Source organism: Dasypus novemcinctus, chromosome 23 (genome assembly GCF_030445035.2).
Source record: "Dasypus novemcinctus isolate mDasNov1 chromosome 23, mDasNov1.1.hap2, whole genome shotgun sequence".
In the NCBI taxonomy this organism is placed as follows: Eukaryota; Metazoa; Chordata; class Mammalia; order Cingulata; family Dasypodidae; genus Dasypus; species Dasypus novemcinctus.
The window spans coordinates 14,907,131-14,929,962 of NC_080695.1; positions in this window are offsets into that span (position 1 = coordinate 14,907,131).

Below are 22,832 nucleotides of genomic sequence, written 5' to 3' on the forward strand. Positions count from 1 at the left end.
ACTTCCTTCTATTCTCTTTTGATTATAATGAAAAATATATAGTCACTTGAATCTTTGTTTCCTTTTTTAAATTTTTTAATGTATTTTTTACTTAGAGAAAAAGATATTTAGATTACATCTTTGTTTCCTTTTAATTTTTTTTAAAGATTTATTTTTTTTTTTATTTATCTCCCCTCCCCCCAATTGTCTTCTCTGTATCCATTCACTGTGTGTTCTTCTATGTCCACTTGTATTCTTGTCAGGGGCACCAGCAATCTGTGTCTCTCTTTTTTTCTTTTCTTTTTTAAGATTTTATTTTTATTTATTTAATTCCCCTCCCCTCCCCTCCCCCGGTTGTCTGTTTTCTGTGTCTTTTTGCTGCGTCTTGTTTCTTTGTCTGCTTCTGTTGTCGTCAGCGGCACGGGAAGTGTGGGCAGCGCCATTCCTCGGCAGGCTGCTCCCTCCTTCGCGCTGGGCGGCTCTCCTTACGGGTGCACCCCTTGCGTGTGGGGCTCCCCTACGCGGGGACACACCTGTGTGGCACGGCACTCCTTGCGCGCATCAGCACTGTGCATGGGCCAGCTCCACACGGGTCAAGGAGGCCCGGGGCTTGAACTGCGGACCTCCCATGTGGTAGACGGACGCCCTAACCACTGGGCCAAAGTCCGTTTCCCTGTGTCTCTTTTTGTTGGATCACCTTGCTGCGTCAGCTCTCCGTGTGTGTGGTGCCACTCCTGGGCAGGCTGCACTTGTTTCACATGAGGCAGCTCTCCTTACAGGGTGCATTCCTTGCACATGGGGCTCCCCTATGCAGGGGACACCCCTGCGTGGCATGGCACTCCTTGTGCACATCAGCACTGCTTGTGGGCCAGCTCACCATGTAGGTCAGGAGGCCCTGGGTTTGTACCCTGGACCTCCCATGTGGTAGGTGGACACTCTATCAGTTGAGCCAAATCCACTTCCCTGTGTCCTTATTAAAAGTATACCTTTTTTATGGCTGCTTTCAAGAATTTTCCTTCATCTTAATTTTCAGTAGTTAATTATAATGTATCTGGATGTGGATTTCCTTGGGTTAGTTCTGCTTGGAGTTCACTGAGCTACTAGAATTTGAAGGTTTATGTCTTTTGCTAAATTTGGGACATTTTCAGCCATTATTTTCAAACTTTTTTCTGCACTGCCCTCTTTCTCCTTTCTTTCTTGAACTCTGATGACACAAATGTCAGACCTTCTGATATTGTATCACAGGTAACTAAGGTTTTGCTTATTTTTTAAATCACTTTTTCTTTGTTTTTAAGATTGGATAATATAGATTCATGGATTCTTTCCTCTTTTATTTCCATCCTGCTATTGACCCCATCCAATGAGTTGTTTTTTTCCCCAAGATCCATCTTATTTATTCATTTCTCCCCACCCCCTCACTGTTTGTGCCTGCTGTGTCTGTTCATCTTCCTTGATTTTTTTAGGAGGCACCGGGAACAGAACCCAGGATGGGGGGGAGGCACCTAATCACTTAAGCTTCCCTGCTTTGCTGTGTCTTTCATTATGTTTTGTCTTCTTGTGTCTCTTGTTATGCCATCCTGCTGTGTCAGCCCACTGTACCTGCCCATTGCACCAGCTTGCTGTCCTGCACATCCTCTTTAGGAAGCACTGGGAGCCTCTGTTCCCTGCTTTGTTGTCTGAAATTATATTTTTCTTCATGTGTCTCTTGTTGCATCATCTTGTTGCATTAACTTGCCATGCCTGCCCATCTTGCCAGCTCACTGTCTTCTTTAGGAGGCACTGGGCACCAAACTAGGGACTCCCCCCTACCTTGTGGTAGGTGGGAGCCCAATCGCTTGCCACATCTGCCTCCCCAATCTGTTATTAATTTCGGTTATTGTATTTTTTATTCTAAGATTTTCATTTGGCTTTTCTTTGTAGTTTCTATCTTTTTTCTGGGTCTGTTTTTTCCATTTGAATAGCTGCTTTATAGTCTGTCTGATAATTCTAACATCTATGACATCTTGGCTTTAGTGTCTGTTGCTTATTTATTTTTTCAAATGAATTTTATCCTGAACATTTTTAATATTGCTATGGCACTCTAGGTCTTATTTAAAGTCTATAGAGAATGTTGATATTTATGTTTTATCAGGTAATTGACCCAGATGGATTTGAGTGTCAAGTTCTGGTCAGCCTTCTGAGGTTTTTGATTCCAATGTCTGTTCAGTTTCTTTTTCTGTTTTGTTTTGTTTTAATTTTTGTTTTGTTTTGTTTTCCTCAGTTCAGTTTTTGAAGCTTTTGCAGTACAGTTCCCAAGGGTCCTGTATTAGTCAGCTAAAGGGGTGCTGATGCAAAATACCAGAAATCTGCTGGGCATTATAAAGGGTATTTATTTGGGGTAGGAGCTTACAGATACCAGGCCATAAAGCATAAGTTACTTCCCTCACCAAAGTCTATTGTCATGTGTTGGAGCAAGACAGCTGCCAACGTCTGTGAGGGTTCAGGCTTCCTGGGTTCCTATGTTCCTGGGGCTTGCTTTCCTCTGGGTTCAAGGTTCCTTTCTTCCTGGGGCTGGCTTTTCTTTCCGCTGTGTGCTGACTTCTCAGGACTCCAGCTTAAGTCTTCAGCATCAATCTCCAACATCAGAAACTCTCAACTCTGTTCTTCGCCATGCCTTTTATCTGTGAGTCCCCACCCACTGAGGGATGGGGACTCAACACCCTAAATATAACTCAACTATGCTCAGGCACAGATCAGATTATAAACATAATCCAATATCTATTTTGGAATTCATAACCATATATAAAACTGCTACAGGTCCCATGTGACCAGTCTGGGATTTGGCTGGTGGTCCAGGACCTGAGAACTCAATCTGCAGTTTAGTTCTCAAAATCTTTGGTGTGATATTTAGAGTTAGATTCATCATGTGTAGCGTGGGGTGAACTAGGAATTCATTAACAACTCTACAAGGGTCACTTTTTTGGGCTTCTCCCTCTCCACAATCTTCCCAATATTTCCAGTTCCCTGGGCCTTCTGCTTCAGTCCTCTGGCTGTAAAATTGGGTCTTAAGTTATTCTGTTCTGCTGCACATTCCTGCAAATCTGTCTATATCCAGGGCCTAACAGCTAGAGGAGAGGGAGAGAGCGAAAGCAAGAGTGAGAACAATGGAAGCTCATCCCACCTTCTAGGGACCACATCTCTTAGGATCAGAGAGGACACCTCCCCTCACTCAGTTTTAGGCACCTGTGGACCCTTCTGCCACTGCTACCACCACTGCTACAAGATTGCCTAGGAGCTGCAGTATGTGAGAAGGAAGAAAATAAAAAGAGAAATGGAGACTTTTTTCCTACTCTTTTTCGGTGGTAGGAATCCCCTGTCTTGCTCCTGGAGCCAGAATTAGAAGGTTTCTCTTGGAACTCTTTCTGTCTGATGCTTTAAATCCTGGAATGCAGGTAGGAAGGAATCTATATTGGAAAAAGGAAAAAGGAAAGGGAAACACAATACCAGTTTGTTGGCACCTTGACTTCTGGTTTTCTTTTCTAATCGCCAGCTATTGTTTACTTTTATTTATTTTACAGAGTCCTCAAAAGAGTTACTCAAAGCATTATATCCAGGTTTTGTAGCTGCACTCTGGCTCCATCTTACCCAAAATTGGAACCCTAATTCTTCTTCAGTGAAAAATAATTTTTATTATATCTCTAGCTGCGACGGTTTGCTCGGTCGGTAGAGGCGGGGTCTGGCTGCGGACGAGGGGTCGGTCCAGCTCAGGACGAGGGGTCGGTCCCGCTTGGGACGAGGGATCGGTCCCGCTTGGGACGAGGGGTCGGTCTCACAGGGGTTGCGCGGTTCGGCTGACGGGGTCGCCCAGCGAAGCCGGCGATGAAGGGGTCGCCCGGAGAAGCAGGCGACGAACTGGGGACAAGGGAGGCCAGGCCCTTGTCGGGGGCTCTCAGGACTGGAGGGCGCACGGCAGAAGAACTACCGCGGAGACAAGGTAAACACGCAAGTCCACTTTATTGAAGGAGAGGCAACAGTTTTATAGGGGCTGGGGAAGGCTGATTGGTCAAAGCCACGCCCTGTTCTGATTGGTTGCCGGCAAAAGGTCAGTGGGCGGTACTGGACGGGGGAGGGGTGGTGGTTAGGGATTGGCTGTCGCTGTTGCTGGGGGATGGGGCAGGGTTTAGGGATTGGTGTCTGCTGTTGCTGGGGTGGAGGGCAGACTTGAGTTTCCCGCCCACGCCTGGCTGTTGCTGCTGTCGGGGGAGGGGAAAAGGGCAGACTGGAATTTTCCGCCCTGCGCCTGCGCAGGGAGAAAGAAGAAGAAGGGTGCCGCCCCACAAGGCATCGTGTGGTGCCATCCGGGAGGAGGGGCGGCCGCGGAAGCATGGCTGCTGAGAAGGGGAGACCCGAGGGCACTCTGCGCCCATGCTGAGCTTCCTTCAGGGGTGGCAGTGGGCCCGACCAACCACCCTATTATGGGGGCAGCGGAATTAGGCCTACAGCGGCCGCTCCCCTCGCCAGGCCAGCAAACCACACTTCAGCCCGAGGGGTGACCGCATCTAGCTAGTTTTCTGCTCCATTTATTCTGCTCTCTTCATGTTGCACATCACTAATCCATAGGTTTTATTTCAATTATCATTCCTCTATCACTTTCTCCTTGATCCCACTAAATGGTTTGTACTTCCCTCTTCATTCCAGGGATTCCAAGCCTTTCCAATCACAATGCCAACTTGTGTGTGTGTGCATGTTTTTGTGCAACTTGACAATCCTCACCTAAAATTTATGTACAAAATAAAAGGGCCAAAACAGTCAGACTCTCCTGAAGAAGAAAACCAAAGTAGTTGTGTATTAGTCAGACAAAGGGTGCTGATGCAAAATATCAGAAATGGGTTGGTTTTTATAAAGGTTATTTGTTTGGGGTAGGAGTTTATAGATACCAGGCCATAAAGCATAGGTTACTTCCCTCACCAAAGTCTGTTTCCACGTGTTGGAGCAAGATGGCTGCCGACGTCTGTGAGGGTTCAGGCTTCCTGGGTTTCTCTGGGCTCAGCGCCTCTGTTTTCTCTACAAGGTCAAGACTATGAGGCTCTGTGGGCTTTGCCTCTCTCCACAAGGTCAGCCATAGACTATCAGGTGAACGGCTCCGTCTCTCTCCCTGGGGCTTTAGTTTAAGACTTCAGTGTCAAACTCCAACATTAAAAGCCCCCAACTTGGGAAGCAGACTTGGCCCAGTGATTAGGGCATCTGTCTACCAAATGGGAGGTCCGCGGTTCAATCCCCAGGCCTCCTTCACCCGTGTGGAGCTGGCCCACGCGCAGTGCTGATGCATACAAGGAGTGCCCTGCCACACAGGGGTGTCCCCAAGTAGGGGAGCCCCATGCATAAGGAGTGTGCCCCATAAGGAGAGCCGCCCAGCGGGAAAGAACGTGCAGCCTGCCCAGGAATGGCACCGCACACACGGAGAGCTGACACAACAAGATGACGCAACAAAAAGAAACACAGATTCCCATGCCGCTGACAACAACAGAAGCAGACAAAGAACACGCAGCAAATAGACACAGGGAACAGACAATTGGGGAGGTAGGGGAAGGGGAAATAAATAAATAAATAAATAAATCTTTTTTTTAAAAAAAAGCCCCCAACTCTGTCCTTTGCCATGCCTTTTATCTGTGAGTCCCCACCCACTCAATGCCCTGCTGGCATAAGAGGTTTACATGATTACTTAATCAAGCAAACCTCTAAATCCAATATAATCTAATATGCCCAGAGGAAAAGATCAGTTTACAAACATAATCCAGTGTTTCTTTTTGGAATTCATTAATAATATCGAACTGCTACATGTTGAAATTACTTTGCTAGATATTAAGAATAATTATAAAGCCATAATTTTATGCCTAATTTAAGTTGCCTTCTCCTTCCCTGCACTTTGTGATTCGTATGTGCTCAGCTTATTTATTCCCCCTTTTCTCTTCCACATTCCTTAGTTAATCCTTTAAATTATCCATTTCTATTTTTCCATACCATTTTGTTCTTACTCTTTATTCTAATTGAATTCTTTCTAAACCATAACATGTTAGAATTGAAAGAGACATTTAAAGACCTGCTGGTTCAAACTCTTCACTTTACAAATAGGGAAATGGAGACATTTTGTGTGCTACTTGGAAGACAAGTGAAGCAGCCCCCGGGTTTACGCTCAGGGCAGTGCGGGGACACCAGGTGCTGTGCAGCTGATGCTCGGGGTCTCTCATCGGCCGGCTCTCCTGGTTGACATGAGGCAGCACCTTTCCCTGGGCTCCCCTCCAGCCTCCCTGATGACCAGACCAGGTGTGTATTTAGCTCGGTGACAAAGGGTGTCAGCTCCTCCGGTAGGGACATCCACATCTTCCAAGTTGGACACAGCAAAAGAAGGACGTGGGTCCCAGTCTATGTTCACGGTCCAGCTCATGAGTGTAAGTTCCATTTCATTCTCTCCCCTCCTTTAAGCTCATCTTCCCTTTACAATTACCTGCCTGCAGGCTACACGTTCCACATCCAATGCCAAGAGGACGGGCTTTCAGAGGGGTTAGCCAGCTCCCACATTTGTGTAAAGTCAAATCCCAGTAACGACTCATGTATATTTACATATTTATATGCTGTATAGATTTACATATACTGCAGTGTGCTTCTCTTACCAGTGCACGGACTGATAGACATTTTGTGATGGTGAAAACTGTGGGTTAGAGAGCATCATTGTTCTCAGGAAAGAAGGAAGGCATCTCTCAGGAATACGGCAGGCCAGAAGACCAGAGGCCTCTAAGACGTTTGCCTCCTAAGCCACCCAACTTACAAGTCCCAGACTTTTCTAACAACACCAAGGATTACTTAATTCACAATTTGAAAAATTACAAGAACTTTCTTTAGCTTTAGATGAATCATGTAATAGAAGAGACACTGTCCAGACAATACTTTTGGGTACTTTTTCTCAATATACTTACAACTTTACAAATAAAAGTGAATTCATGGCTTTTTAAAAAATCAAACTCACAGCATATTGTTTAATCTTTTATGACTATCAATGAATTTCAGCTAGAAATAAAAATAAACATTTTCTGTCATGATGGACAGTGCTCTAGGTAAATTTTTAAAATTTTAAACCTGGATTTATTAGAGTTTTAAAACAAGGAACTGATGTTTCCCTTATTGCTTTGTTCTACCCTATGATATATATTGAAATACTTATGCTCAGTTTTCTGAAGCAGAGTCTAAGAAAAGTATCACAAATATTATATACAAATATATATATATATATATATGTATGTATGTATATACGAAAATGCTACTCATCACCGGTTTGCAGAACTGTTGAATGAAATAGGAGACAATGGATTTAATGATTCTTGTTCTTTACCAATACTCATTCACAGTTGGTTGAGTTATGGAAGAATTTTGCAAAGATTCACCATACTATTGATCCTAATTCAAGATTTTCTTGAAACAAAAGAAATGCTTACCAAATATTCAATCATCAAAGACAAAAGGAAATACCAGTTGATTTACATCTCTTTACTGATTTCACACTCATATGAACAAGCTAAATTTGAAGCTCTACGGAAAGGAAAAACTTATTTGTGAACTAGCCAGACCAATATGAGAATTTATGTAACAATTGACATTTTTCACAAAATAAATCAATAATAATGATTTTCCACATTTGTCTAACTTGAATCAGTATGTACATGAATCAGAGCAACAGGGACCAAATACAAAGGCTGTGTTATTTTGATCTACTAAATCTGGCCCAGCAGCTGAAAACTGGGGCCAAGTCTTGGTTAAGTCTACAGTCGCCCACTGTCATCTGCCATGATCCATTCTCTTTTTGCAGGGCTCAGGCTGGTAAATTAAATGGGGATATGAGGGAGATACCCCCCCCCCCCCGCATTCCTTAATTATTTGAGGATTCCCCTGATCCCTGCCCTCCCCCTGGGGTGCCATATTGTTTATAACTGGCCACCTTGACCTAGTGTGTGTGTGGAGGTAGGGGACCTCCATTTGGCCTTTGCCAGGTTAATAGCGTTCCTCCACTGGTCGAGGAGTCAGTGTGAGAGCTTGGTCAACCGCCAAGCATAGCCACTCTGACTGTACATTCCGGAGCACGGGGAGTGACTACGGAGGCTGGGGGAGCTGGAAAGCCAGTGAGCCGGAAGGCACACGGAAGGTGGAGCTAGGCCAGGGCCCTATTCGTTACCAAAGCTCCACATACACCACGATGAGCTTCGGCTCCTCAGGGTTTTCTGTGCCACCTCAGACCCTGTATCCAACAATCTTCCCAAGGACTGGGAATTCCCCTTCTCCAGAGTGTGGCTGTGTTGAGAAAGAACTCAGGGAATCACTCTGTGAAGAACACATTCATCGGTAATGGGATTTGGGATTTGTTTCCCACTTGTGGGTTATTATGAATAACGATGCAACGAACACTTGTGTACAAGCTTCTGCATTGTTGTAGTCAGGGTTCTCTAGGGAAACAGAACTGACAGGAGATATCTGTAAACAGTAGGAGATTTTATAAAATTCTCTCATGCAACCATGGGGATGCACAAGTCCAAGTTCCTCAGGGCAGGCTGCAAACCAGGGGCTCTGATGAAGGTCCTCGATGAGTTGCCAGGAGACACTGGCTGTCTGAGGCTGAGATGGGAATTCTCTCCCTGAATGCTGAAATCACTTCCCCTTTTAAGGCCTCCAACTGATTGGATGAGACGTCACTCATTGCTGACAGCAGTCTCCTCAGGTGATTGTAGATATAAACAGCCATCTACGCAATCAACTCACTGATAATTAAAGTCCATGAAATGTCCTTGTATTACAATCAGGCCAGAGTGCTTGCTTGGCCACACAACCGGGTACCATTACCTGGCCAAGTGGACACATTAGTCTAACGATCACATCATATGTTGTCATTTATAGTAAATCTGTGCTTCACCTCTTGAAGAACTGCCAGAATGTCTTCCAAAGCTGTGGCACTGGTTCGCACTCGCAGCAGCAATACTGAGAGTTCCCATTGCTCTCCATGCTTGCCAACACTTGTTATCACCTGCCTTTTATTTACAGCCATCCTAGCTAACATTATCTCATCAAATTGAGGAAACACACACTCAATGACCCAGAAATTCCATTCCCAGGTTTATATCTTAGAGAAAGCCAAGCATGTGCACATAAGGTACAAGAATGTCTGTGGAAGCATTATTCATTATGAGAGAAAATGTCCAGCAATGGAAATGACCAACAAATTGTGAAAGATCCCTATCGTGGGATACAACAGAATATAGAAAGCTGGTGACAGTGACAACGTGGATTATCCTCAAACGTATCCCATTGAGGAAAAGAAGCAAGACGTTAAAAGGCACATACACTATGATACCATTTATATACATTTCAAAACCCTGCAAAACTCTTGTTTAGGGATGCGATGCACACAGAGGTGCCGGAGCTGTACCAAACAAAGCAGGAGGGTGGGTGCCAAGAAAGAGCCTCCCGGGGACTTCTGTAGAGCTGGCAGCGGTCTCTTCCTCAACCTGAGTGGCGCTGGCACCAGTGTCTGCTTTATTGTTACTTGCTAAAGGGTACATTTAAGTTTTTGGTTTTTTTAAAGACTTGTTTCTTTCTTTCCTCACCCTACCCCCACCCATTTGTCTGCTCTCTGTGTCCTTTCGCTGTGTGTTCTTCTGTGTCCGCTTGCATTATCAGGCAGCTCCGGGAGTCTGTGTCTCTTTTTGTTGCATCATCTTGCTGCATCAGCTCTCTGTGTGTGCGGCACCACTCCTGGGCGGGCTGCGCTTTTTTTACATGGGGCGGTGCTCTTTGCAGGGCGCACTCCTTGCATGTGGGGCTCCCCTACGCGGGGTCATCCCTGCATGGCACGGCATTCCTTGTGCACGGCACTCCCTGCGCATGGGCCAGCTCACCACACGGGCCAGGAGGCCCTGGGTTCGAACCTGGACCTCCTATATGATAGGCAGATGCTCTATCAGTTGAGTCACATCCACATCCCTACATTTAAGTTTTATGTGGCTTCTTACATAAACGTGGTATATTATTTATCGATGGGAAAGGAAGAAAGGGAGCGAGGGAAATGAGACCCTGAAGACTGAAGCGTTCCTTCCCAGGTGGCCCCCCAAGGCTCCTGATTTACCTCTTGAGTCTTTTCATCTCCCTAAGGATGAATCCAGCCCGAGCATGAGGGTGTCTTCCCAGGGGAGGGAGTGTGCCTAACACAGAATCTTTTTCTCCTAGAGAATCGTGAGAAGGCAGCTGAGCAGGGAAGGAGAGAGTCCAAAACCCTGTCCTCTGGCTAAAGCCAAGGCTTAGAGGCTAGTGGACGCACCTGCTTGGCGGGCATCCGAGAACCCTGAGCTACTGGTTCCTGTTTCAAAATATTCTTCCACCGGTCTGAGGGCGAGGTCTAAATCCAAACACGGGGCCATTCGGTCCCTCTGGGAAGTCAGTACCACCCCCCAGTCTTTTACAACAAGCCTCATCCAGGAAGGAGTATCAAGGAAAAAAGAACAAGAGCTAAGGCACATCGAGGGCTGACACCATGCCAGATACTTTCCAAAGCCCTTTGCAAAGGCTGACTCATCTGATCCTCCTTCCTGTCCAGGGCAGGAGGTGTTCAGAGTATCCTCACTGCAGGGGTGAGCAAGGAAGGGCCCAGAAGATTAAATCCCTGGCAAAGAGCGCGCGGCCAGCCAGGGGCTGGAAGAGGCAGGTGGGAACCGGGTGGACTCAGCCCTCTGCTAAACGCGGAGGCAGGCCTGTCTTGCTGGGCGTGTCATCACCTCCTGGGAGCTGTGACCCCACCTCCGGGCAACGTCTGGGGTGGGGGGTGGGGGGTGGGGAGTGGGAGACGTGCAGGGCCCAGGGCCTGGGGACATTTTTCCGAGCTGCCAGCCTTTCTCCTGACTTCTCAATGGCCCCATTTATCCATGCCCACGGCCCCGGCGCAGTGTGGGAATCAGGGGAGGCTGAGGCTGGGGCTTGGGGCTGCCTCTTTCTAGGCTTCTGATAGGACCCGAAAGCCCCGAGACAAACTTCTCTTTGACGACAACTTTCTGAGGCTCGGTGCCCCCGAGGGGAACGCGTGCCCTTGGCCACTTCTTTATGCAACCAACAATGTCTTCCTTGTGTCCCCTCCTCCCCCGCACGAGGCCTCCTCCCACAGACATCTGTTGAGGGTGCAGGGGTCACCCGAGGGGACGGACTGCAGGGAGACGTGGAGGCCCTGGGTCTCTGCACCCCAAGAATGGTGGGAGTAGAGATCTCTCTCCCTCCCACCTGTATCCACCTGTAGCCACCTGGCTTTGGGGAAAGCAGGAGCCCATGGAAACAAGGACAGAGGAAGGGTCAGCCCAGGGGGCCATCAAAGCTGGAAGGAAAACACCTCCCCATGAGTCTGGCACAACTGGGCCTGGGAGAACGTGTGATGTGGGAAGAAGGCAGCTCGAGCTGGTCCCGGGCCCATCATCACATGGGAATTCAGGAAACAAAAAGGTAAGCCAATGATTTCCCAGGATTGCGGAGATTTAAAATTTGTTACACTTATAAATTGTCAGCAAAGGCATTTCTCACCCCTGTGTCAGAAGGATTCCACTTAGCCACAAGCTGAAGAATGATTCTGAGGCAGCAGCTGTTTCGTTCTACACCGGTTCATCACCTGAATTTTCTAGTGAACACTCCTGTAGATACAGCCCCAGGTATTGGTTCTTCTGAGGGCTGCAGAGACCCACAGGTTCTATGGTGATGGCAGATGGAGTTCAGTGCCATGTCAGTTGGCCCTTCTTTGGAGTTTGTGTTTCTGTGTGATGGAGCTGGACTCAGATGTGATCTTTGTTCACAAGCCTCTCCTGTTATTTTACTGGAACTGTAGTTGGTGCTGGGGTTTAATGTATACCCAGGGGACCTGAATCTCTGGACTGACCATGTGATAGCCAGGCCCTGAGCCTCAACAGACTTCGGCTCCTACACTCTGGTTTATGGGACTTACCCTACTCAGCTAACATGGAGTTGAAGGTCAACCACCACAGCAGGGAGCCAAGAGTGCCTACAACTGAAAGCAGGAGGATTGCATCCAGCATCCATGTGGAATCTAAGCCCCCTCTTGATATAGATGTGGAGTGGACACAACCATTCTAAGGTCCACAGGATGGAGGAATAGAGTATGGATTAGAGTGGACTTAATGATATTCTATTCATGAACTATTGTGATTAGTAATTGAAGAAAATGTGGCATTGGTGTGGAGAAAGTGGCCATGGTGGCTGCTGGGGGTAGGGAGTGGGAGGAAGAGATGTGATGTGGGGTCATTTTCAGGACTTGGAGTTGTCCTGGGTGGTGCTGCGGGGACAGTTACCGGACACGGTATGTCCTCCCATGACCCACTGGGTGGACTGTGGGAGAGTGTGGGCTATGGTGTGGACCATTGACCATGAGGTGCAGCGGTGCTTAGAGATGTATTCACCAAGTGCAATGAATGTCTCATGATGATGGAGGAGGTTGTTGTTATGGGGGGAGGAGTGTGGTGAGGGGCGTGGGGGGTATATGGGGACCTCATATATATATTTTTTAATTTATTTAATTCCCCTCCCCTCCCCTGGTTGTCTGTTCTCTGTGTCTTTTTGCTGCGTCTTGTTTCTTTGTCCGCTTCTGTTGCCGTCAGCGGCACAGGAAGTGTGGGCGGCGCCATTCCTCGGCAGGCTGCTCCCTCCTTTGCGCTGGGCAGCTCTCCTTATGGGGCGCACTCCTTGCGCGTGGGGCTCCCCTACACGGGGGACACCCCTGTGTGACAGGGCACTCCTTGCACGCATCAGCACTGCGCATGGGCCAGCTCCACACGGGTCAAGGAGGCCCGGGGTTTGAACCGCGGGCCTCCCATGTGGTAGACGGACGCCCTAACCACTGGGCCAAAGTCCGTTTCCCCTCATATTTTTTTAATGTAACATTAAAAAAATAAAGACAAAAAGAAAAAGAAGAAAAACAACGCTCCTTCCTGCACTTTCTACCCTTCTGCCCATGTAAGCAGTGCTGGGAGGCCGACGGAAAGGGAAAGGCTGGTGACCCCAGAGACCAAGCCTCACCTCTCGGCCCCCTGCTGCCCCACAGTGGGACGCCCCAGTTGACTGCACACCCCAAAGTCCTCTCCACTTTTTCAGGGCGTTACGCTCTGACCGCTCTCTGTACAGATTGCCCAGCCCCAGCAAGGCTTCCCCAGCTTTCAGGCTACTGTGCTCCCCACCTAAGCCACGGGGACCGAGAGCCGCTGTTGGGAGAGGGAAGCAATCTCCATGGGGTCCCTGAAAGCCATCAAGGACGATGACAAAGACAGAGGAGGCTTGTGGGTGGAAGTTAGGGCCGAGCTCTTTTCACAAGCTCCAGGGATAGCCCCCACAAGGATGTGAAATGAGGGCTGGCGGGAGGAGAATAATCAGAGCCCCAAAGGACCCAAACAGAAATCCACAGGCCTTTCTGCATCGCCCCTCCACATACACACGCACATCTGCTGTCCTCCGTCCCCATCCTCGCTCGGCCTCAGCTCCCACAGGAAGTGATGTCAGAATCAGGCTCATCATGATGTCTCAGCTCCACTTCCCACCTGTCTGGGTGGATCCCACCCTAGCAGGTGTCAGGCTCCAGGGACGTTGTGTGGAGAGGGCTCCTGCAGCTACGAGCTGTTTGGCAGTGAGCACGTGACTTAATTATCTGGGCTGGATTTGCATCAGTGGGTTTTCTCCTGGTCGTTGTGAGAATTAAATTGAACGCTTTCATGTCAGGTGGAGTGTCTCTTGAACTGCTCCGTGCCACCACCACCGAGGTCACGGCTCTGCCTTGAGGACTGGCTCAGGGAACGTGGCCCACAGTGCACACCCCTGCTGGCTGCTCAGTGAGGGCTGGACTCCTTCTCAGAGACTGTTCCAGCTACACGGAACCTTCCAGATCCTCCAGTCCCTTTCACGTGTAAGGAGATAAGACTCAGAAGTGGTCACTTGTACAGGTGCCACTGATTGCTAGACACAGAGCAAGAGAGGCCAGCTCCCCCAGCCTTGTGCATCGGTGATATCAGGGCACAGAATATGGGATGGAGAGCAGGGCGTGAGAACAAAAGACCCCAGAATCTGAATACAAATGAAATAAGACTTCCAGGAGGAGAGATCAGGAAAATAAATAGAGCCCAAGAAGGACATTGGCTGAAAAAGAAAAGTGGTTAGAAGCCATGGGTAACAGAGGTGACAGACAAACCCAAAGAGAGGGACACCAGGTAATTATACCAGGTGATGTTTATCGAGCAAGTCCTGTGCACCAGGTACATGCTATGTCATTTAATTCTCACAAAACTCTATGACAAAGCTATTATTTTAACATCCACTTCAGCGGGGAGGAAATCAAAGCACAAATCATGTGTTCAAGGTCACAAAATCGGCAGATGGTGGTGGAGCTGGATTCGGACACTGACTCACTGTCTGCAAAACTTGGATCAGTACTTGGGCTTGCTGTATTGGGTAGAATTCTAGTTGGAGATACTGTTTCAGATAATCAGGAGGAGACGAGTGAAGCTCTAAGTAGGTGTTGCACTGATTCCAGGGTGTGGGGGTTCAGGGAGGGGGACACATTGGAGAATTACTGAAAGTGGGCGGTGGAGACTGGACTCAGAGATTTAGGATGGAGATGGTAAAAACAAAATAAGAGGAGTACAAGTAATTGCTCTGCAGTCACTCAAGAAAAGTTGCAAATAACCTAAATAAGATTTGAAATCATTTTTATGTCATTTGGGAATACCTATGAATTCTATTGTGTCCAGTTGCCTCAGTCTCTTCATAAAATACCAAAAGAGGGAAGCAGGTTTGGCTCAACTGATAGACCATCCACCTACCACATGGGAGGTCCAGGGTTCAAACCCAGGGCCTCCTGACCCGTGTGGAGCTGGTCCACGAACAGCGCTAATGCGCAAGGAGTGCCCTGCCATGTAGGGGTGTCCCCGCATAGGGGAGCCCCATGTGCAAGGAGTGCGCCCTGTAAGGAGAACCAACCCGTTCAAAAAAGCGCAGCCTGCCCAGGAGTGGCACTGCACGCACAGAGAGCTGACGCAACAAAAAGACACAGATTCCGGGTGCCCTTGACAAGAAAGCAAGCCCACGAACACACAGTGAATGGACACAGAGCAGACAAATGGCGGAGGACAGGGGGAGAGGAAGGGGAGAGAAATAAATAAAAAATCAAAAAATCAAAAGAAACAAGGGCAAACCTGACATTCCCCTCCCAGCCTCTGAGAGGCTCTCCCTTGTGGCAAAACGTGGTATTGGCGCTAAGCGCAGATCCGCGCGAGTGCCGCCGGGGCCGGGCGCCGCGGGGCGAGCGCGTTCCCGCCCTGTCTGCGCTCGCGGTCCCGCGCGGAGCTGCAGGCGGCGCGCAGCCAGGGCGCCCTGGGGCCTCCTCGCCGGCGCGGGGTCGCAGGGTCGCGGCGGGCTGACGCAGCCAAGGGGGGAGGGCGGCTGGTCGGAGCAAGGCCGTGGCCCTCGCAGAGGAGGCCCCGCAGGAGCAGGGCCACAGGAGCCCACCCGGGAGCCCCCTGAGGGAAGGCAGCCTGGTGAGATCGGCCGGCCCTGTCACAGCTGAAGAGCCCGCCACCGGGTCACCAGGTCCCACGTGGCACTCCCGGGCTCAAGAAACAGCCCAGGTCATTTCAAACCGGAAGGCCTCTCTGGTTCCCTAAAAGCTTCAGGTGCAACCTGGGTGGGCCATAGACTAAACCAACAGGAATGCGGAAAGCCAGCGATGCGACCGCAGGTGGCTAAGCTCCCTCCTTAACCAGGGAGGGGGAGGCCGGCCTCAGAAGGCCCCTGCCTGCGCTCATCCTGCTCGGAGCACCCCCGCGCTTACAGCTCCAGGGGGACTCTCGCTTTCTCCGGGTTCTCAGTAAACCCTTTACTTGCTTGCCGACCCTATGACTAGTCCTTAAATTCTTCTGTGCAACGCAGCCAAGACCCAAGATACCCCCGAGGGCAACAGTCGTTCCTGTTCCCAGAGCCCCGTGGTCACAGCGGCGGGGGGGGGGGGGGGGGGTCATGGAGGGGAAGGCGGTTGAAAACGGGCCACGTGTTCCTTAGGTCCCCTGAGAGCTGGGAGCAGACGTCCTGTACCACACTAGGGACTCCCTCGTCCAGGAAGCTGGCTGCAGGGTGCACTACGACACACTAATGTCCCAAAAGCCAAGGTTCTCCAGGCGGGCGAGGACCCCGCGATGTGTGTGGGGGGGTGGGGGGTTGCACTTGGCCACCACATGACTCATGGATGAGAACAAGGCACCTGTTATGTGAAGAAGAAAAAAAGGCCGCCCTTTCTGGGTGTTGCCGGGAGGGGACCCCTTTCCCAGAAGGGCTTTTTCAAAAACACAAAAACAATTGACGGGGGCAGGGATTTTCTGAGAAAATGGACCGCACCCTACAGGGTTCCTGAGGAGCAACATCTGGTGATAAAACTAGTTTAGGTCCAGTGGAGAGAGCTTACCAACATGGACAAGTATACTGTAATCAAGTAAGATGGGAACAATGACAGCCAGTGAGAACATTTCCTCGCTTGCTTATGCGTCCGCCCCACACAATCTCCCCATTTCCAGCCCCCATTTATCCCTTCCGCAGACTCCCTTCTACTTCCTAAAAGGAAGGCTGCCCAATTCATCAACACAGCTGCGAGACCCTAAATTGCATGCCAAGTTTTTCTTTTCTCACGTCCAAATAAAATCAAGATCACGTTACTGGCCCATAGGGCATGCATTAATCTAAAACAGTTTCTTCAAAGGAAAAAACAAAAACAAAAAAGCCTTCCTGACATCATTTCCAAAGAAGTTATTTACTAAGCTCCAGGAAAGCCACCCATAGCCTCAGCAGGGCGCTTCTCCCAGTGTGTGCCCCAACACCACCCCTCCCCACCCCCCAAATTCAACAAAGCCAGCGTCCTGACCAAAGCAGAAGCCCGTGTCTAAAACTGGTTCCAGTAGCTTCCCGGCAGCAGAGCAACCCTTGATGAAACTGATTACCGAAGGACTTTTCCCTGATGTGATGCAAGACCCAATCAAAGATTACTGAAATTAGGGTGAGTTTTTAGAGCAGTTCAGTAGAAACAAAAAACACAACCGCAGGAGCTGAAACCCTGTAAGACTTTCCTTTCCCGCTGCCTGTATCCCTGGGGCTCGCCTATGGAGATCACAGATCTCACAGTGCATGTGGTTCATAAAAGTTCTAACCAGACAATTCAGGCCGTTCCAAACTCTGAAAGCCAAGCTAGCGTAAACTGAGAATTGTCAAAATGGATTTTTTTAAAAAAAGTATTTTACCCAAAGAATTAACAATAATAATTTTATAATTGAGTCAGTAATTACTAATAGTCATAATTTTATCAGCTAATTAAATAATGAGCCAGGTACTACAAACAACCAATGAAATAAAATCTATTTTAATGAAAACATTGAATTTTAAGTGGGAAATGGCTAGAGATTCCCAATAAGGATGGCAGATTGAGCATACATGTTTACTCTCACTCCATCCCCCTAAAATAATTGTGAAGTTTATTTGTTTATTTTTTAATTTTTTTTTTATTTTTAAAGAAGCTTTAGATTACATAAATATTACATAAAAAGTTTAGGGGAGAGGAGAGTGTTAGAAAGAAAGCTGCACCTGTAACAAAACAAAAGCTCACCCGATGGTGGAAGAGAAAATAATTTTATTAACGAGTCTTGCAAGAATGGGCGCTCGACCTGGATAAAATGGCCAGTGCGCCAAACAACAAGAAACAGTGACATTTATAACCTCAACCTAACACGTGGGTCCCTCCCCTGTTCCCCACTGATTGGGTACTTCAGGGGTTACAGCCTGTCCGAGGGATCGAACTAACGTCAGGTTCCCGCTCTGAGTCCCCACTGCCGGGCTGCCTACAGTCCTGCAGGCTGGGCGCTCAGCACCACTTCCACCCCTGGTATGCTTTTCAAATTTGGCGCCGCTTTTACTACTGACCCCGCCCCCAGCACTCACCATTGCCCCCCCCCCTCTTCATTTTGGTGCCACTTTTCAAATTCTTGGTGCACCAAAGCTGCTAGAACCCCTACTCTCCCTCCTGGAACAGCAGAGCCAGCTCCAGCTTCCCTTTGTGAAAATTAAACTTAACCCTTTCCCACAAATCCCCCCTTTCTTTTAGACTCTTAGTTTTCACAATTTAGTTTCTCAAGTCTGCTGAGAGCCTCCTCACATTCTTCATCATAGAGATCTTCCTCTTTAAGGGGGTACAAGTTGTCGTGCTTGTACTGTATGGGCATCTATTTGGTTAGGGCCGTTTCAATGAGTTTCTGAGCTAACCCTCAGGCACATGGCATGATGCAACATCCAACTGCTGTGAGTACCCCAGCCACGATGATAAGGGAGGTCAGGACAGACAGGGCCACTCCTTTCCATTTTCCGAACCAGCTCTAACCATCCTGTGAGTGGGTTGTCAATGCCAGAATTTCCTGCTAACTCTTTAGATAAAGCTACTAAGCTTTGCAAGGCCGTGCTGACGGTCCCGTCTGCGGCTGTATTATTGGGGATGAAGGTACAGCAACTACCTCCAATCATAACACAGACGCCTCCTTTTTCTGCTAGCATCACGTCCAGGGCTGTCCTATTTTCCCAGGCCATTCGGCTAGTAGCATCCAACTGTTCTACTATTCCCTTAACTGTGTCCCTAGTATAACTGATAAATCTCTGTTGATTATGATATATATAGTTAATCCAATCCACATTTTTGTTAATGGTGACCCACCAGAACAAGAATGACTCAAATCCTGCAGCTACCTGCTTTCTAGCTTTAAGTTTGTTGGGGACTCCCTGGGGATCTCCTACATTATCTAGATAAATTCGGTCATCAAAGGAACCAAGTAAACTTATTTTCTTTCTCTTCCCCTGGTTTTGTGTTTCTTTTTCTTTTTCAAATGCCAGGGTAAATGAGATAGCCAACTGAACCAGAGCACAGGTTCCTCCCCACTTCTCAGGTTAACACTGGTCAGAGGATGCCCTTTCCGCAGTACCACCAAAGGTCTGCTCAAGGTATGGCCAAACTGGAGAAATTGCCAGTACTACCCTCACTCACGTTCCATACTCGTGTACACAGTGCCATGGTCCCAAGGGCCAGGAGCCCTTTCCCCCATCTAGAGGGACAGGCAGAGTGACTTCCTGGACCAAGGCAGGAAGCCGGTACAGCTCCGATGTTTCCTTTTTGACAGGAAGGAAGAGAGAGGACAACGTACTACAGTTTTCACCAGGAGTAGCACTCTGGAAAAGGAGTATCACGCACTTAAACTCCCTTTCATGTTTCATCATACCTAGTGGAAAGGGTACAATATGAGCAGTGGGTCAGCCTGCTGCACAAGCGTAACAGTTGCTTTTGTTCAGACTCTGGACTGTATATTTGACCCATTCTACCCAGGCATTGCTTTGGGATTATTCTGCATGGGAGAACTGGCCTTTGGTGGGTTTTCCTTTGGTATCTCTGAAGGGTGAGCTGGAGGGGACGTTGTTGACATCTTATCCACAGGGGGAGGAAGGACTCAAATACAGAACCTCCCCAGAGGATCTTTATCTGTAACGTCCACCCCCATCCCATAGACTCTGTCAAGGGAAGAATAAAGGTTGTTTCTGCTGAATTGGTCTTCCTTTCCAACTGTTATTACTACCGGGTTACACTGGAGGTTTTTGCAGTCTGGTGGGGTATTACTTTTATAAAAGGCTCTTTTGTCCTCTAACGGTTTCAAGTGAGTACGGCCTCCTCCATCCCCAGCAGTCCACCCTTTGAACTCGTAGTCCACCACACAAGCCTCCAATTGAGATGGGGGGAGGCTGAGATAACCTCTCGGTGACTCCGGGCATGGATATTTATTTTCCCACTCAGTCACCGATGTACTAAATCTCCACACCTTGTCATTTGGCAGGCATCAAACTGCACAGTCTGGGACTCTAGGCCGTCGGTTAGATTTAATATCAATTTAACAGGGCTTGTCATGACCTGAATCTGAAACATCATGGTCAGTATAATTATTCTCATTTTTAGAAACTTTAAATTCCTCATCTGCTAGTCTATTAAGGCACTACACAAGGTGGATACAGGTAATAGTCTTCCCTCTAAGTGGAGGGCTATCTTCCCATAAAGTTCACTGGTATAGAGTCCGAGCTGCCCTCCCCCTGTCTGATATGCCCTCCCAACTATTTCCCTCTGAGTGATCCTTAAGGGATCCAGAGTTGGAATTATTTCCCAGGACTCCGATGGTGTTGTTGGGTACTTGTCATCCCGGTCGGGTACCAGTCCTTTTACTTGAGTGTAGTGGGTCCGGCCTTTTTTTGCTGTCTGGACTACAGTCTCAGTTGTCAACAAAACTTGATAGGGTCCTTCCCAGGTAGAAGTTTGGACTTTTCCACAACTTGATTAGGACCCAACTGCTGGGTTGGTGTTGATGGGCAGTGAATTTGAGAGGCAGGATCTGGGCCAGCAAACCACGATGCCTGAGGGATGACAAAGTAGAGGACAGAGCCAGTATATAATTCTTAAGGAAGAGATCCTTCAGCTCTAGGGAAGGGAGGTCTCCAGTTATCCTGACAAGGTGTGAAACCCTTTTGTTCCTCTATCATGGTTGGAGGAAGACAACTATGGCACCCTGGATGAAACTGGATGAAATTCCTGTATGGCTAACAAGATAGAAGAAATAAACTTAATTAGAATTTTAAGGATATAAGGTATCATTGAAAGGCTACTGGGCCACAAAATTAGAAAAGGCCAGATACCTAAAGGCTGCAACTTCTCAAAGTTGATGGGTTTTATTTCGCAGGTTTTCTTTTTTTTTAAGATTTATTTTATTTCTTTCTCTCCCCTTCCAACCCCCACCCCCCCACCCCAGTTGTCTGTTCTCTGTGTCCATTTGCTGCATGTTCTTTTTTTCCACTTCTGTTGTTGTCAGCGGCACGGGTTTCCAGGTCCTGGGTGAGGAAAGGTCACCCATAGATTATCTTGAAGGGGTTAAGCTGAAATGGATCCCAGCCACCTCATTTACTGTTTCCTTCCTGGTGGGAAAATGCTTAGCCCTGGCAGGATGGCGTGTGGGTCTGCCAGTCCTCCTCAGGTATGAGTGGGACAAATTGTAGAATAAGGGCTAGGAGGGAGACTGGGATTAAGCATGTTCATTAACTACTTAGAAAATGAAGTTACCAAGACCTTTTCAACATGTTCAATATCCCTCTGCATATGATCTAGAAAAGATATCATCATAATCATCAAGCATATAGCTAGAATAGGAGAGATATAGGTACAGTACTTAATACCAATCAATGCACTAATGAATGTGTAAGTTTCTTTTTGAGCTGCAATTAATAGATCTAAGCTCCAGGCTTGCAACACCACACATGTTGTCTCTACGTGAGAGCAGGCCATAATGCCAGTTATGTTTAAGTTCTACTCACAGTGCTCTGGTAATCACTGCTCCACTTAGCATGTCCTTCACACAGCAGCATGCTGCAGCACCGTTGACCCTAGAGAGAAGCTAGGATGGTAGGCTCCAGGATTCCACTGGCCTGGTGTGTAGCACCCTTCAGCATCATGGAGCTTTTTACTTCTACACCTTCACCATGATGACACTAATTAACAAGTATTTTACTCCAGCAATACAGATGTCCAATGGAATCAAGATTATCTTCCTTTACTGCCACTTTAATATGCAGATTGAGGTGGTCTCTGACAGTTTTTCCTGTTATGAAGTTACTTTTTGTTATTAAAATCAACTCAGTTTCTATTTAATAATGACTTACTGGAACTAGCCATTCAAACATTTTGGTTTAAACATTCCTTCTACAAACTTCTTGTAACTATCCATAACCACATAGACAATAGTTGCTTCATCTCAAGACAAATTCCGCCTTCACAAAACGCATTCCCTTACTTAATGCTGCCTTCTACAAAACCTTCTACAACTTGCCATATGCATTCAAGTTTTGTCCTATGTGCTTCCACCCTGATTTTATGAAAACCAGCTATCTTATCTTAGAAAAAAACACATTCTTTTAAACAAACTTATCAAATTTTAGCACTCCCATAAACCTTTTATGCTTTCTGTAACTTAAGTCTCATATCCCTCATTCTGTTGTGAAAAAACAAACTATTCTTCTCAATTTAGGCATTTCAAGATTTCCATACTTTAATAATATAAGTTCCTTTTTTTATTTTTAGCCATTTGAATAGAGCTCTTCGAAGAATTTTCATTGTCAGTTTAATATTGTCACCCAGAGGTATTAAAACATACACTGAACAAACAGAAAAAAAACAAAAAGAATTATGAAAGCAAGGTTGGCATAGAGCCAGCCCTCATCTGCCCTGTATTTTGGCCAGAATACATCGGGCAGTTATTTCCTTTCCCTTGGTCCAATCATTATCGGTCCAATGCTCCAACATCCTCCCTAATGGACTAGCTGGTCGACTGACTCCCTCTATTCCCCATTCTGAGTCATGTCTGGGCTTGAAAGCCCAGGTTTTGTTTTCCTTCTTCTCATCAGAATTTCCTCACCCCAGGGCAATACTTAACAGTCCCTTTTTTTTAACCTTGGCCCGTGCACAGGGTTACCTGGTCAGTGTGAGGCAGGTTTTCCTTCCCCTCTTCTTGTCCACAATCGGCAGATCTAAGCATCTGGTATCGGGTCCTTCCAGCTGTCAAAGGAGCCTGAGACTGCTCAATCAGCGGACGTGCCCTCCCCTCGTCCTCCCCGGAGGTCCCCCTCTGAAGCCCCCAAGATTGTTAGAAAGAAAGCTGCACCTGTGACAAAACAAAAGCTCACCCGATGGTGGAGGA